Source organism: Macrotis lagotis, chromosome 2 (genome assembly GCF_037893015.1).
Source record: "Macrotis lagotis isolate mMagLag1 chromosome 2, bilby.v1.9.chrom.fasta, whole genome shotgun sequence".
Lineage (NCBI taxonomy): Eukaryota > Metazoa > Chordata > Mammalia > Peramelemorphia > Peramelidae > Macrotis > Macrotis lagotis.
Genome location: NC_133659.1, coordinates 211,641,902 through 211,655,462, shown reverse-complemented (window position 1 = coordinate 211,655,462; position 13,561 = coordinate 211,641,902). Strand labels below are relative to the sequence as shown.

Genomic DNA, 13,561 nt, shown 5'->3' with positions numbered 1-13,561 from the left:
TACAGGATCCTGAAAAATTCTTAAGTCCTACCAAACTGTTTTACAATAGTTTTTAATAAGATATGGAATCCTTGCCCCAATATGTTGATTGAACACTAACCAAGCTATTATGATTTACTGATATTGGATTAATTTTATTTAAAAAAAACTGATGAAAAAAGAGGAATTACATCTATCTTACTCTTCTTCCCCTTCCTCCTTTTCTTCTTCTTCTTCTTCTCCTTCTCCTCTTCCTCATCACCAACATCCTCTCTCTTTTACACACACACACGCACACACACACACACACACACATACACTCCAAACACACACACACACACACAAACACACAAGTCCTTACTGTTTCACAATTTCCTATATTGAAATATTGGAATTCTATGGAAATGTTTAGATTTGTAAAATCAAAGGCTTCTAAGACATTTTTAGTATATGATCATGCAATTTTCCTCATAACATTTATATCAATTTTAAATAGATATATAAACTGGAGAGAAATGAACATTATAACAAACATGGAGCATGTAACAGGAGAAAAAATTGCAGCTACTGATATCATGTTTTGAAATAGTGAAAGATATATAATGATTTATTCCCTATGTAGTCTATGAGAGGAGAACTAGCCCTTCCTTTTTTCTTTTCCTTTTCCAAATAAAAATTTTATTCTTCTGCAGTAGAATTTAAAAATGGTTGTTCTTTTTAAAATTATTAATATTTTCATCTTTTGTGTTATTTTGCACTTTACTTGGGGTATTAGTATATACACGATTGCTCTTTAGACTCACAATAGCAGTTTTAATATTGCAAGGACTAATTGTATGCTTCCTCCAGATATAATGGCAAATATGTTTCCAAGGGGAAAATCATAAAGCTATCAGCATGTTTACAGGTATTATTTCACAATAAGTTTATATAACTGGTATGTGAATGTTAATTACATTATAGTGCTATAATGTAATGTGCTAATATGAATTGGATTATACTGCAGTTCTATGAAAAGAAAATTCTATAAAATTGAGTTGAACCAACAAAATTTAATCCTGAAGACAGCAACTGGCAATATTATAATTCTAAGAGCGTTGGTGAGCCCAGAGTATCTTATGTCTCTTACTAGGTACTGATTCTCCATTTGCAGTATACTGAATTAAAAGAGAAGTCAGTGGGCATCACAGTCTATAAGTGGATAAAGTGAAATATAATTCCTTCCTCTCCTATTGGTCTATCATCTATTTCTGAATTTAATGTGATAGTGCTTCCAGCTATATAAAGTGGTTTTACTCCAAGGGAAAATGGAAAGGGGAAATATGTTTCTTACCTGTATAAAAAGAAATTCATCAAATATACATATATCAATAAGATTGTAATGGCTTTAGATTGGTGTGGTGAGGTGATAGGAAAAGGTGATATAGACAAATCAAAAAACAAATATCACTGTGTCAGATCTGAATGGTTTAAAAATTATTCTGTACTAGAAAATGTCACATGAGATGAATTTTAGAAGGTCAGATTTATTTTTTATTTGACTGTCCTCATTTTATTTTATTTTTTGTTTTTCTTTTTTTTCTTTTTAAAGATTTTATTTGAGTTTAGAGTTTTACAATTTTTTACCCAATCTTACTCCCCCCCACCCCCCACTCCCCACGGAAAGCAAAATGTCAGTCTTTACTTTGTTTCCATGCTGTACATTGATCCAAATTGAGTGTGATGAGAGAGAAATCACATCCTTAAGGAAGAAACAAAATGTATAAGAGATAATATGATCAGACAATAAGATATCTGTATTTTTTTAAATTAAAGGGAATACTCCTTGAAATTTGTCCAAACATCACAGCTCTTTATCTGGATACCGATGGTATTCTCCATTGCAGACAGCTCAAAATTGTTCCTGCTTGTTGCACTGATGGAATGAGCAAGTCCATCAAGGTTGAACATCACCCCCATGTTTCTGATAGGGTTTACAGTGTTGTTTGTTTCTGGTTCTGCTCATCTCACTCAGCATCAGTTCATACAAATCCCTCCAGGCTTCCCTGAATTCCCATCCCTCCTGGTTTCTAATAGAACAATAGTGTTCCATGACATACATATACCACAGTTTGATAAGCCATTCCCCAATTGAAGGACATTTGCTTTATTTCCAATTGTTTGCCACCACAAACAGGGCTGCTATGAATATTTTTGTACAAGTGATGTTTTTACCTTTTTTTTTTTTATCATCTCTTCAGGGAATAGCCCCAGTAGTGGTATTGCTGGATCAAAGGGTATGATCATTTTTGTTGCCCTTTAGAAATAGTTCCATATTTCTCTCCAGAAAGGTTGGATGAGTTCAAAGCACCAACAGCAGTGTAATAGTGTCCCAGATATGTCACAGCTCTTCCAAAAATGATCATTATCCTTTCTGGTCATATTGACCTATCTGAGAGGTGTGAAGTGGTACTTCAGACAAGCTTTAAATTGCATTTCTCTAATAATTAATGATATAGAGCAATTTTTCATATGATTATTGATTGCTTTGATCTCATCTGTAAATTGCCTTTGCATATCCTTTGACCATTTGTCAATTGGGGAAGGCTTTTTTTTTTAAATATGACTCAGTTCTCTGTATATTTTAGAAATGAGTCCTTTGTCAGAATCATTAGTTGTAAAGATTGTTTTCCAATTTACTACATTTCTTTTCACCTTGGTTACAATGATTTTATCTGTGCAAAAGCTTTTTAGATTATTGTAATTGAATCATCTGGTTTGTTTTTAGTGATGTTCTCTATCTCTTCCTTAGTCATAAACTGCTTCCCTTTCCATAGATCTGACAGGTAAATCAGTCCTTGATCTTCTAATTTGTTTATTGTATTTTTTTATGTCTAAATTCTGTAACCATTTGGATCTTATCTTGCTAAAGGGTGTTAAGTGTTGGTCTAATCTCAGTTTCTTCCATACTAACTTCCAATTTCCCAGCAGTTTTTATCAAAGAGAGCGTTTTTATCCCAAAAGCTGGACTCTGGGTTTATCAAACAGCAGATTACTATAATCGTCTCCTGCTTTTGCACCTAGTCTATTCCACTGGTCCACCACTCTGTTTCTTAGCCAAGACCAAACAGTTTTGATGACTGATACTTTACAATATAATTCTAGATCAGGTAGTGCTAAGCCCCCTTCTTTTGCACTTTTTTTCATTAAATTCCTGGAAATTCTTGAGTTTTTCTTTCTTCATATGAATTTACTTACAATTTTTTCTAACTCATTAAAGTATTTTTTTAGAATTTTCATTGGTAAGGCACTAAACAGGTAGTTTAGTTTTGGTAGAATTGTCATTTTTATCATATTAGCTCTACCTATTCATGAGCAGTTGATATTTGCCCAGTTATTTAAATCTGATTTAATTTGTGTGAGGAGTGTTTTGTAATTGTTTACAAAAAGTTTCTGAGTCTGTCCTGGCAAATAGACTCCCAGGTATTTTATATCGTCTCAGGTTACTTTGAATAGGATTTCTCTGTCTAGCTCTTCCTGCTGTATCTTGCTAGACATATATAGAAAAGTTGAAGATTTATGAGGGTTTATTTTAGATCCTGCAACTTTGCTAAAATTATTAATTGTTTCCAAGTAGTTTTTGGTTGATTTCTTGGGGATTCTCTAGGTATACCATTATGTCATCTGCAGAGTGAGAGTTTTGCCTCTTCCTTCCCAATTCCTAATTCCTTCAATTTCTTTTTTTATCTCTAATTGCTGAAGTTAACATTTCTAATACAATATTGAATAGTAATGGGATAATGGGCATCCTTGTTTCACCTCTGATCTTAGTGAGAATGCCTCTAGCCTCTCCCTATTGAATATAATGCTTGTTGATGTTTTCAAATAGATACTGCTAATTATTCTAAGGAACAGTTCATTTATTCCTACACTCTATAGTTTTTTTTAATAGGAATGGTTGCTGTATTTTGTCAAAAACTTTTTCAGCATCTATTGATATGATCATATAATTTCTGATAGGTTTCTTGTTGATATAGTTTTCCTAATATTGGACCAACCCTGCATTCCTTCGATAAATCCTACTTGATCATAATGTATTATCCCAGTGATAACTTGTAATCATTTTGCTAAGATTTTATTTAAGATTTTTGCATCTTTATTCAATAGGGAGATAGGTCTATAATTTTCTTTCTCTGTTTTAACTCTTCCTGGTTTAGGTATCGGCATCATATTGGTTTCATAGAAAGAGTTAGGCAGAATTCCATCTTCCCCTATTTTTCTAAAGAGTTTATTTAGAATTGGAACCAATTGGTAGAATTTGGTAGAATTCACTTGTGAATCCATCAGGCCATGGAGATTTTTTCTTAGGGAGTTCAATGATGGCTTGTTAAATTTCTTTTTTCTGTGATAGGGTTGTTTAGGTATTTAATCTCCTCTTCATTTAACCTGGGCAACATATATTTTTGTAGATATTCATCCATTTCACTTAGATTATCAAACTTATTGACATAGAGTTGGGCAAAATGATTTCAAATTATTACTGTAATTTCCTCCTTATTGGTGGCGAGTTCACCTTTTTCATTTATGATACTAGCAATTTGGTTTTCTTCTTTGAAAGTCAGATTTCTTAATCACATGTTTATGGGTATCTCAATGAAGATTTTTTTACTAGAATAAAAGGAACTGTTCACATGGACCCTCTGCCTGATATCCTCAGTTAAATAAATGACTTATTTTGCTATAGAAAACAGAAGGAATGGAACATTGTATTTCCTACCCCATGGCAGTCAAATTTCATAAACTTTATTGTTAACTACTTTACATTTATTATTTTATATTTATCTTCTTTAAATGTCTTCTGTGGGCAGCAGCACCATGAAGGCCTCGGGCACCCTGAGAGAGTACAAGGTAGTTGGAAGATGCCCGCCTACTCCCAAGAGTCCAGTGCCACCTGTTTATCGCATGCTATCTTTGCTCCCAACCATGTCATAGCAAAGTACTGATTCTGGTACTTTGTGCCCCAGCTGAAAAAGATGAAGAAATCTTCTGGAGAGATTGTACACTGCGGGCAGGTCTTTGAAAAGTCCCCTCTTAGGGTGAAAAATTTTGTCATCTGGCTGCGTTATGATTCCAGGAGCGGAACCCACAATGTACAAGGAGTACAGAGACCTGGCCATTGCTGGTGCAGTCATTCAGTGCTACCGAGATCTGGGGGCCCGTCACCGTGCCCGAGCCCACTCCATCCAGATCATGAAAGTGGAAGAAATTCCTCCCAGCAAGTGCTGCCGACTGGCAGTCAAGCAGTTTCACAACTCCAAAATCAAGTTCCCTCTGCCCCACATAGTTCTGTGTCGCCAGCACAAACCACGCTTTACTACCAAGAGGCCCAACACATTCTTCTAAGTGCAGATGCAAGGAGGCACAAGTTTTATTTGATCTGTTTAAATAAATTTCCTATTTGGAACCCCCCCCCCCCGAATGTCTTCTGTGTAGAAGTGTTTATGTATTTTTCTCCTCGTTATATTTCTGTTACCAATCCCTAGCACAATGCCTGATACATAATAAACCTTTAATAGATACTTATTGGTTAATTGATTAGTAGCTTAGAAAACTTTCTAGGGGTATTGAATGGTTAAGTAACTTGCACAGAGTGACAGAGTCAGTCAGTTTTAATTGATATTTAAGCTTATCTATTCCTAGCATCAAATCTGTTTTTTCTCCTATAAAAATAATATAGAGAGGGTGTGTGTCTGTGTGTGTGTGTGTGTGTGTGTGTGTGTGTGTGTGTGTGTGTAGACATTTAAGAGCCATATTCTCCAGTGTTTTTTCACATCTTATTTTTGATGCTTTTTAATTTTTCAGTGGATTCAGTTGTTATTGATCTACATCTGGTGTATATTTTTTCTTTCAGCATAGTTTTGTTTTGAAAATTAATTTTTGTCAGCTTGGTGGTGCAGTGAATAGAGCACCAATCTTGGAGTCAGGAGGACCTGATTTCAAATTCAGCCTTGGACACATAATATTTATGTAATTGTATGACTGTGGACAAGTCATTAACGCATTACCTTGGAGAGAGAGAGAGAGAGAGAGAGAGAGAGAGAAAAGAAAAGAAAGAAAATTAATGGAGGGAGATTGTTTAATTGAATAAGAATTGTGAATTTTTACAGTAGAGGATCATACTTCTTTTCTTTTTAATTTTTGAATGATTTTATTTATTTTGAGTTTTACAATTTTTCCCCTAATCTTACTCACCCCCCCAACAGAAAGTAATTTGTCAGTCTTTACATTGTTTTCATGGTATACATTGTTCCAAATTGAGTGTGATGAGAGAGCAATCATAGCCTTAAGGTAGAAACATAAAGTAGAAGATATAGCAGGATCAGACAATAAGATATCAGACAATAAGATATCAGTTGTTTTTCCTAAATTAAAGCTAATAGTCCTTGGCCTTTGTTAAAACTCTACAATTCTTTTTCTGGATACAGAAGGTATTCTCCATTGCAGACAGCCCCAAATTGTCCCTGATTGTTACACTGATAGAATGAGCAAGTCCATCAAGGTTGATCATCGCCCCCATGTTGCTGTTAAGGTGTACAGTGTTTTTCTGGTTCAGTTCATTTCACTCAGCATCAGTTCATGCAAATCCCTCCAGGCTTCCCTGAATTTCTGTCCCTCCTGGTTTCTCATTGAACAATAATGTTCCATGACATACATATGCCACAGTTCGCTAAGCCATTCCACAATTGAAGTACATTTATGTGATTTCCAATTCTTTGCCACCACAAACAGAGCTGCTATGAATATTTTTGTACAAGTGATGTTTTAATCCTTTTTCATCATCTCTTCAGGGTATAGACCCAGTAGTGGTATTTCTGGATCAGAGGGTATACATTTTTTTGTTGCCCTTTGGGCATAGTTCCAAGTTTCTCTCCAGAAATGTTGGATGAGTTCACAGTTCCATCAACAATATAATAGTGTGGGAGCTATTTTTCCAATTATTTGTCAAAAATGTGATAATATAAGTGAAATACATGAATATTTACAAAGTATCCATTGTGCACAAAACATAAAAGGAAATATAATGCTTAATAACCCTTTCTTAGTTAAATAAATCAAATAAGTCATAAAGGAGCTCCCTAGAAAAATTCTTCAAGATTGGATGGATTTACAAGTGAATTCTACCAAATGTCTAAAGACAAATCAATACTGTATCAACTATTCCAGTACTGTATAATTTGTCCTGATCTATATCTTACCACTAGATCCAGTGAGGCTGGTGATTTTGCACAACTCTGCTTCACTTAAATCCAATTCATTTTTTAAAAATTTGTATTCATTTTATTTTTGTACAAATGATTTTTATGCATTATTAAAATATTCTTGTTTAAGAGTGAACATAATATCCCCTCCCCCCAAAAATATAGAGCCTCATGAGCAATAAAGGAAAGATGAAAAAACTTAAAATTAAAATTAAAAAAACAATAATAATAATAGGGGAAGTTAAGTGACACATTGGACGGAACACCAGTCCTGGAGTCAGGAGCATCCAAGCCCAAATTCGACCCAGACACCCAACAATCACCCAGCTGTGTGACCATGGGCAAGCTACCCCAACCCCACTGCCCTGCAAAAACTAAAAACAAAAAACAAAGTAAAATAAATTGATGATGATGATGATGATGATGATGATGATGATGATGATGATGATAATGATAATAGGGGCGGCCAGGTGGTACAGTGGACAGAGCACTGGCCCCAGAGTCAGGAGCACACAAGTCCAAATCTAGCCTCAGACAACCAACAATCACTCATTTGTGCAACCCCGGGCAAGCCACCCAACCCCATCTGTGCCACGACCCCCCCCCTCCAAATAACAACAACAACAACAATAATAATGATGATGATGATAATAATAAATGTGCTTCAGTCTGTGTTCTAACACCTCCAGCTCTGTTGTGGGTAGATCACATTCTTTATGTTAAGTCCATCACAAAAGCTACTTCCATAATTTTTCACTGTTGCCATTACTGATAGCAACTACCTCCATTCATACTTCCCCACTACCATACACTATATCTTCTCTCTCCTTTCACTCTGTCCCTCTTCTTAAATGTACTGTAGGGGAGCTGACTGGCACAGCAGACTAATCACTGCCTCTAGGGCCAAGAGGGCATAAGTCCACCTACTACCCCTAAGGCCCAGCAGCCACCCGGCCCTGTGGTCCCAGTCAAGCCATCCAATCCCAGACCCTTGCAAGAAATAAAAAAGAAAATGTGTTATATCTGACCACTCTCCCCCACAGTCCACCCTCTCCTCCATCACTCACATCCTCCCCATCCCCCTGTCCCGCCTCTCTCCTTATTCTGGATGTCTATACCCCATTGAGTATATATGCTGTTTCCTCTCTGAGCCACCTCTGATGAAAACAAAGATTCTCTCATTGCCCCTTACCTTCCCCCCTCCCATATCATTGCAATAGCTCATTGTATTAAAAAATAATCTTATTATATGAAATATCTTAGCCTATTCTACCTCTCCTTTCTCTTACTTCCATTACATTTTTCTTTTTAGCCATTGACTTCATTTTTACAATATGTTATATCTTCAAACTCAGCTCTCTCTTGTGCCTCATCCATAAAACCTCCTTCTACCTGCTCTATTAAATGAGAAGTTTCCTATGAGCATTATCAGTATCATTTTTCTATTCCAGAATACATGTAGTTCATCATCATTAAATCCCTCATATTTTACCATTCTCCTCCACTCTCTATGCTTCACTTGAGTCTTGTACCTGAAGGTCAAACTTTCTGTTCTTCTCTGGCCATTCCAACAGGATCATTTGAAATTCCCCTGAGTCACTGAAAGTCCATCTTTTCCCCTGGAAGAGGACATTCAGTTTTGCTGGGTAGTTTATTCTCAGTTGCAGTCTGAGCTCTTTTGTCTTCCAGAATATTATATCCCAAGCCCTATGAGCCTTTAATGTAGTTGCTGCTAAGTCCTGTGTGACCCCGACTGCAACTCCATGATATTTGAATTGTGTCCTTCTGGCTGCTTGTAATATTTTCTCTTTGAATTGGGAATTCTGGAAATTTTCTGTAATAGTCCTGGGGTTTTTTTTTTTTGGATCTCTTTCCAGGGGATATTGGTGGATTCTTTCAATTTCTATTTTGCCCTCTGCTTCTTGGATATCTGGGCAATTATCCTCCAGGAATTATTTTAAAATGATGTCAAGGCTCTTTTCCTGATCATGACATTCAGATATCCCAACAATTTTTAAATTATCTTTCCTGAATCTGTTTTCCAGATCAATTGTTTTTTCAATGAGATGTTTCACATTTTCTTCTAATTTTTCATCCTTTTGGTTTTGAAGTATTGAGTGATGGTTTCTCGTAAACTTGTCAGTCTCCCAGAGTTCTATTCTTTGTCTGAAGGATTTGTTCTCCTCAGAGAGTTTTCTTATCTCTTTTTGCATCTGGCCAATTTTGCTTTTTAAAGCATTCTTCTCCTCAATAACTTTTTGAACTGTTTTATCCATTTGACCTAAGCTGGTTTTTAACATGCTATTTTCTTCAGCATTTTTTGGATCTCCTTGACTAAGCTGCTGACTTCTTTTTCATGTTTTTTTCTTGATCTCTCTCATTTCTTTTCACAATTTTTCTTCCATCTCCCTCACTTGATTTTCAAAATCTTTTTTGAGCTCTGCCATAGCCTGAGCCCAATTTCCATTTTTCCTTGGAGTCTTTAGATGCAGGAGCTTGGACTTCCTCAGCTTCTAACTGGGTATTTGGTCCTTCTTGGGATCCTAGACAAAGTATTTCTTGATGGTGTTCTTCTTTTTTCTCTGTTTACTCATTTCCCCAGCCTATGCCTGGTCTTGGGGTACTTCCTGAGCTTTATAATATTATTGGGACCCCCCAACAAGGATCTCAGTGTGTGAAGCTCTGTCGTCCCTCTTGGTCTGTGAATGACCACAAGCACACCCCTCTGCCACAGGGCTGAGGTGGGGGGGCTGCTTTTCTATGAGGGGCCTAGACTGTGATCAGTACCTGAATGGGATCAGAGCCCCCAGTGTCCTGTTCCAGGGATAGAGGACAGACCTCAGAAAGTCTCTATCTAATCCCCTACCTAGGCTGAGTACTCAAGACTCCTTTGAGGGGTGGCTAGGTGGCATAGTGGATAAAGCACTGGCCTTGGAGTCAGGAGTAGCTGGGTTCAAATCCGGTCTCAGACACTTAAATAATTACCTAGCTGTGTGGCCTTGGGCAAGCCACTGAACCCCATTTGCCTTGCAAAAACCTAAAAAAAAAGATCAAGACTCCTTTTCCTGGGGGATTCTACTTACTGGTTTGCCTGCTTCCAGTTCCTGGATCTGGGCTGCCTTGGCCACACTGCTCACTGAGTGCCATGAGGGCTGGTTTTCATGGCTTCCACTGACAGAGGTCCCCTGCTCATCTTCCAACTTGTGCCCGGTGCTCCCTGGGGTGTAGATCAGGAAACTGCCCCCACTCCCATGAGTCACGGCTCCCAGAGCCCTGGGGCTGCCTCTGGGAGGCTGAAGTTCTTTCACTCTGGTAGCCACCCCTCCAACCCCATGGAGCCGAACCTTTCTGCTAATTTCCAGGTTACCTTGGGCTGGACAACTGCCTCATTGGATCCCTCTGTGATTTCTGTCTCTTGAAAATTTAGTTAGAGTCCTTAATTTATGATTTTTGAGAGAGAGAGTGCACCTGAGACTCTTCTCCTGTCACCATCTTGCCTCCACCCATATTTATCTTCAAATGATATGAGTTCATGATTCGAGTTTCATAGTAGTTGCATAACTCAAGTAATAATTTTTCTTCTCTTTCCCTCTACTGCTTTTCATTTGTTCACTCATTCATATCCTAACACTGATTTTCCTCTACCTTCTCAGTATCTCTTTTCCTTTCTTTCATTTCATTTCTTTGGTTATTAAATTTCTTCAATGAGAAAGAAGCTTGCAATTGTTGTGAGAGATACAATTAATCCTTAAAATCTATGCACAAATTACTGTAATGTGCAACATGATAGGAAATATACTCATAAGTAATAGAGAATTACAAAATTCCTAGGAGAAAATTTTTAACTAGGGAGAACAAAGAAGACTTCATTAAAAAAGTAGTACTTGAACTTGACTTTGAAGTAAAGGAGGAATTTCAACAAGACAAGAAGGAAAAATGAGAATGGGATACATCGAAGGAGCATGAGCAAAGGCACAGAAGAAATAAAGGGTGGGAGAAAAGCAGAATCTTGCATCAATTTAATTCTTAAGAGGAAAACTAATAAAAAAAACAAAGAAAATGGTTAGTTCATTGATTATTGCAATATTCAAAATTACAACTTTTTAATTAAAAAAGGATAGTTTCAAATCCTCTTTAATGTGTCCAAGATGTTGCAAGTTATTCTGATTACTTTTTATACTTGAAAATCTTTAATAAATACTAACCCTTAACTAAGTTAGTTTTCTTCTGAGACTGCTTCTCTTTCAAATCTTTCAAATCTATGATTATGAAAATAAACTAAAAAATTTGAATTTCCTTGTTACTATTGGTAGAAAGACTTTTTGGTGCTGAAGCACTTGTATTGAAAAATACAAGTTTTCTGGAATTTTTATCTGTTATTTAGTTTTTTTAGATTCATTTATAGAGTAGAAATGAGTAAACTGCAACTACAATTGATATGTAAAATTTACATTTTGGCTAAAATCTGGCATAAAATATTCAGCCCTGGGATGAAAGGCAAAATAATGTTTTCAGCATCAAAAGGGTAAATGTATATGCTATAGTTTTGTTTGAACATAGAATATTTAAAGGAGAATAATATGAGAAAAAACTGAAAAGGATATTCAATCCACATTGTGAAAAGTTATTCAGAATCAGAAAATTAGTGAATATCCTGTGTTCTATCATGGTTACAATTCATCTAGAGTGCTACATTTATTTTGAAGCAATGTAATTTAGGAGAGCTTCCAAAGAAAAGCAAGCAGGGCAGTGAAAGGCTTCAAGTTCAAATTATATGAGGTTTAATGGAAAGGATTTTGGTATTTAGTATAGAAGAATCATAATCAAGAATGTAGGTATATTGGGAAGGACATGATTACAGTTTTTGAGTATTTCAAGGACTGTGAGAGAGAAGAATTATAACTCTTTTGCTTTGTCTCAGAGGTGGAAATAAGAACAATGGGTTCAAGTTGCATAAAGACATATTTAGTTTGAGCAAAGGAACTATTTTTTCTAACTATTAGACTCATCTGCTAGTGAAATAGATTGCCTAGAGATGTAGTAAGTTTCTACTCACTAGAGATGGTTTTAAAAACTCCAGATTACCATTTAGAATATATACAGTAGAAAGATTCTGGTTCGTATGAAGTTTGGAATTGAGAGACTTTGAGCTTCCTTTCAGCTTAGATTCTGATTCTTTTCCTATGAAGTCTAAGGAATTTTCACTTTATGTACTAGTCAGTCAATAAAATGAAAATATAAATGACTACTATTGGCCAAGCATTGTGCTAAGTAAAGGGTAAATAAAGGACATCAAAAGAGAGTCCACAGTCCAATGGTGTCAGGGTTGGGGGAGAGGGAATGTGTATGTGTGTGACATCATGCAAATAATTTTGTACATACCAACTTTTTGTAAATTGGTAATAATTACCAGAAGCTACTAGATTTAAGAAGGATCAGAACAGACTGCCTATAGATTGTAGTAATATATAGTAGTAGTAGAAGATGGAATTTTATTGGGTCTCAGAGAAACTTAAGGGATCTAAGAGTGGAGATGATGATGGAGAACATTCCAGGTATAGATGAATGGCCTAGGAGAATGCCCAGATCCCAGAGTTGGATCATGTTTGAAGGATAGCAAGAAGTCCAGGGTCTCTCATCTTGTAGTATTTGGTGCAGGATAGGGGGAGGGAGGCTAATGTGTTGGAGTGGTAGTTAAATGGTGGTAAAATTTTGAGACTTATGTTTTATGAAATTAAATTTGACAGCTGAATGGAGAATGAAATAGAGTGGGGAGAAACTTCTGACAGAGAAACCAAAAAATAAGGCTACAAGATTTTTGGAAGTTGGGATGATTTTAAAGAGAGAAAAAATATTAATTCAATTTTGAATAGGCTGAGTTTAATATGTTTACAGTAGCTATTGACTAAGAGAAGCAGGAAAAGCAATCACTTCTATTTGTTGTTCATTGATTTTCCAATTGAGTCGAGGGCTGTGATCCCACATTTGGGGTTTTCTTGGCAAACAGACTGGAATGACTTGCCATTTCGTTCTTCAGATCATTTTATAGATGAGAAACTGAGACAGCAGAGTTAAATTTCAAAGGTCAAGCAGCTATTAAGTGTCTGAGATTAGACTTGAACTTAGAAAGATGGATTTTCTTGATTCTAGACCTAGCATTCTAAGTGAACATCAGGTGACCTAGCTATCATTCATGTCAGTTACAACTGGACAAAGAAGAGACAATGAAGATCTGAGTAAAGGTAATAGGTATGAAAGATTAAAATGTGGAAAACCTTCAAACCCCAGAACAATATCCTTTAATAAACTGGATCAAGTAAAGTCATTTCTTAAATTCTCACTTG

At 36.1% G+C, this 13,561-nt stretch overlaps 1 pseudogene; it reads left to right on the top strand.

The window, feature by feature from the left end:
* The first annotated feature begins 4,833 nt into the window (after positions 1–4,833).
* On the top strand, positions 4,834–5,361 carry LOC141511431 (large ribosomal subunit protein eL20 pseudogene; annotated as a pseudogene).
* The last annotated feature ends 8,200 nt before the right edge of the window (positions 5,362–13,561 follow it).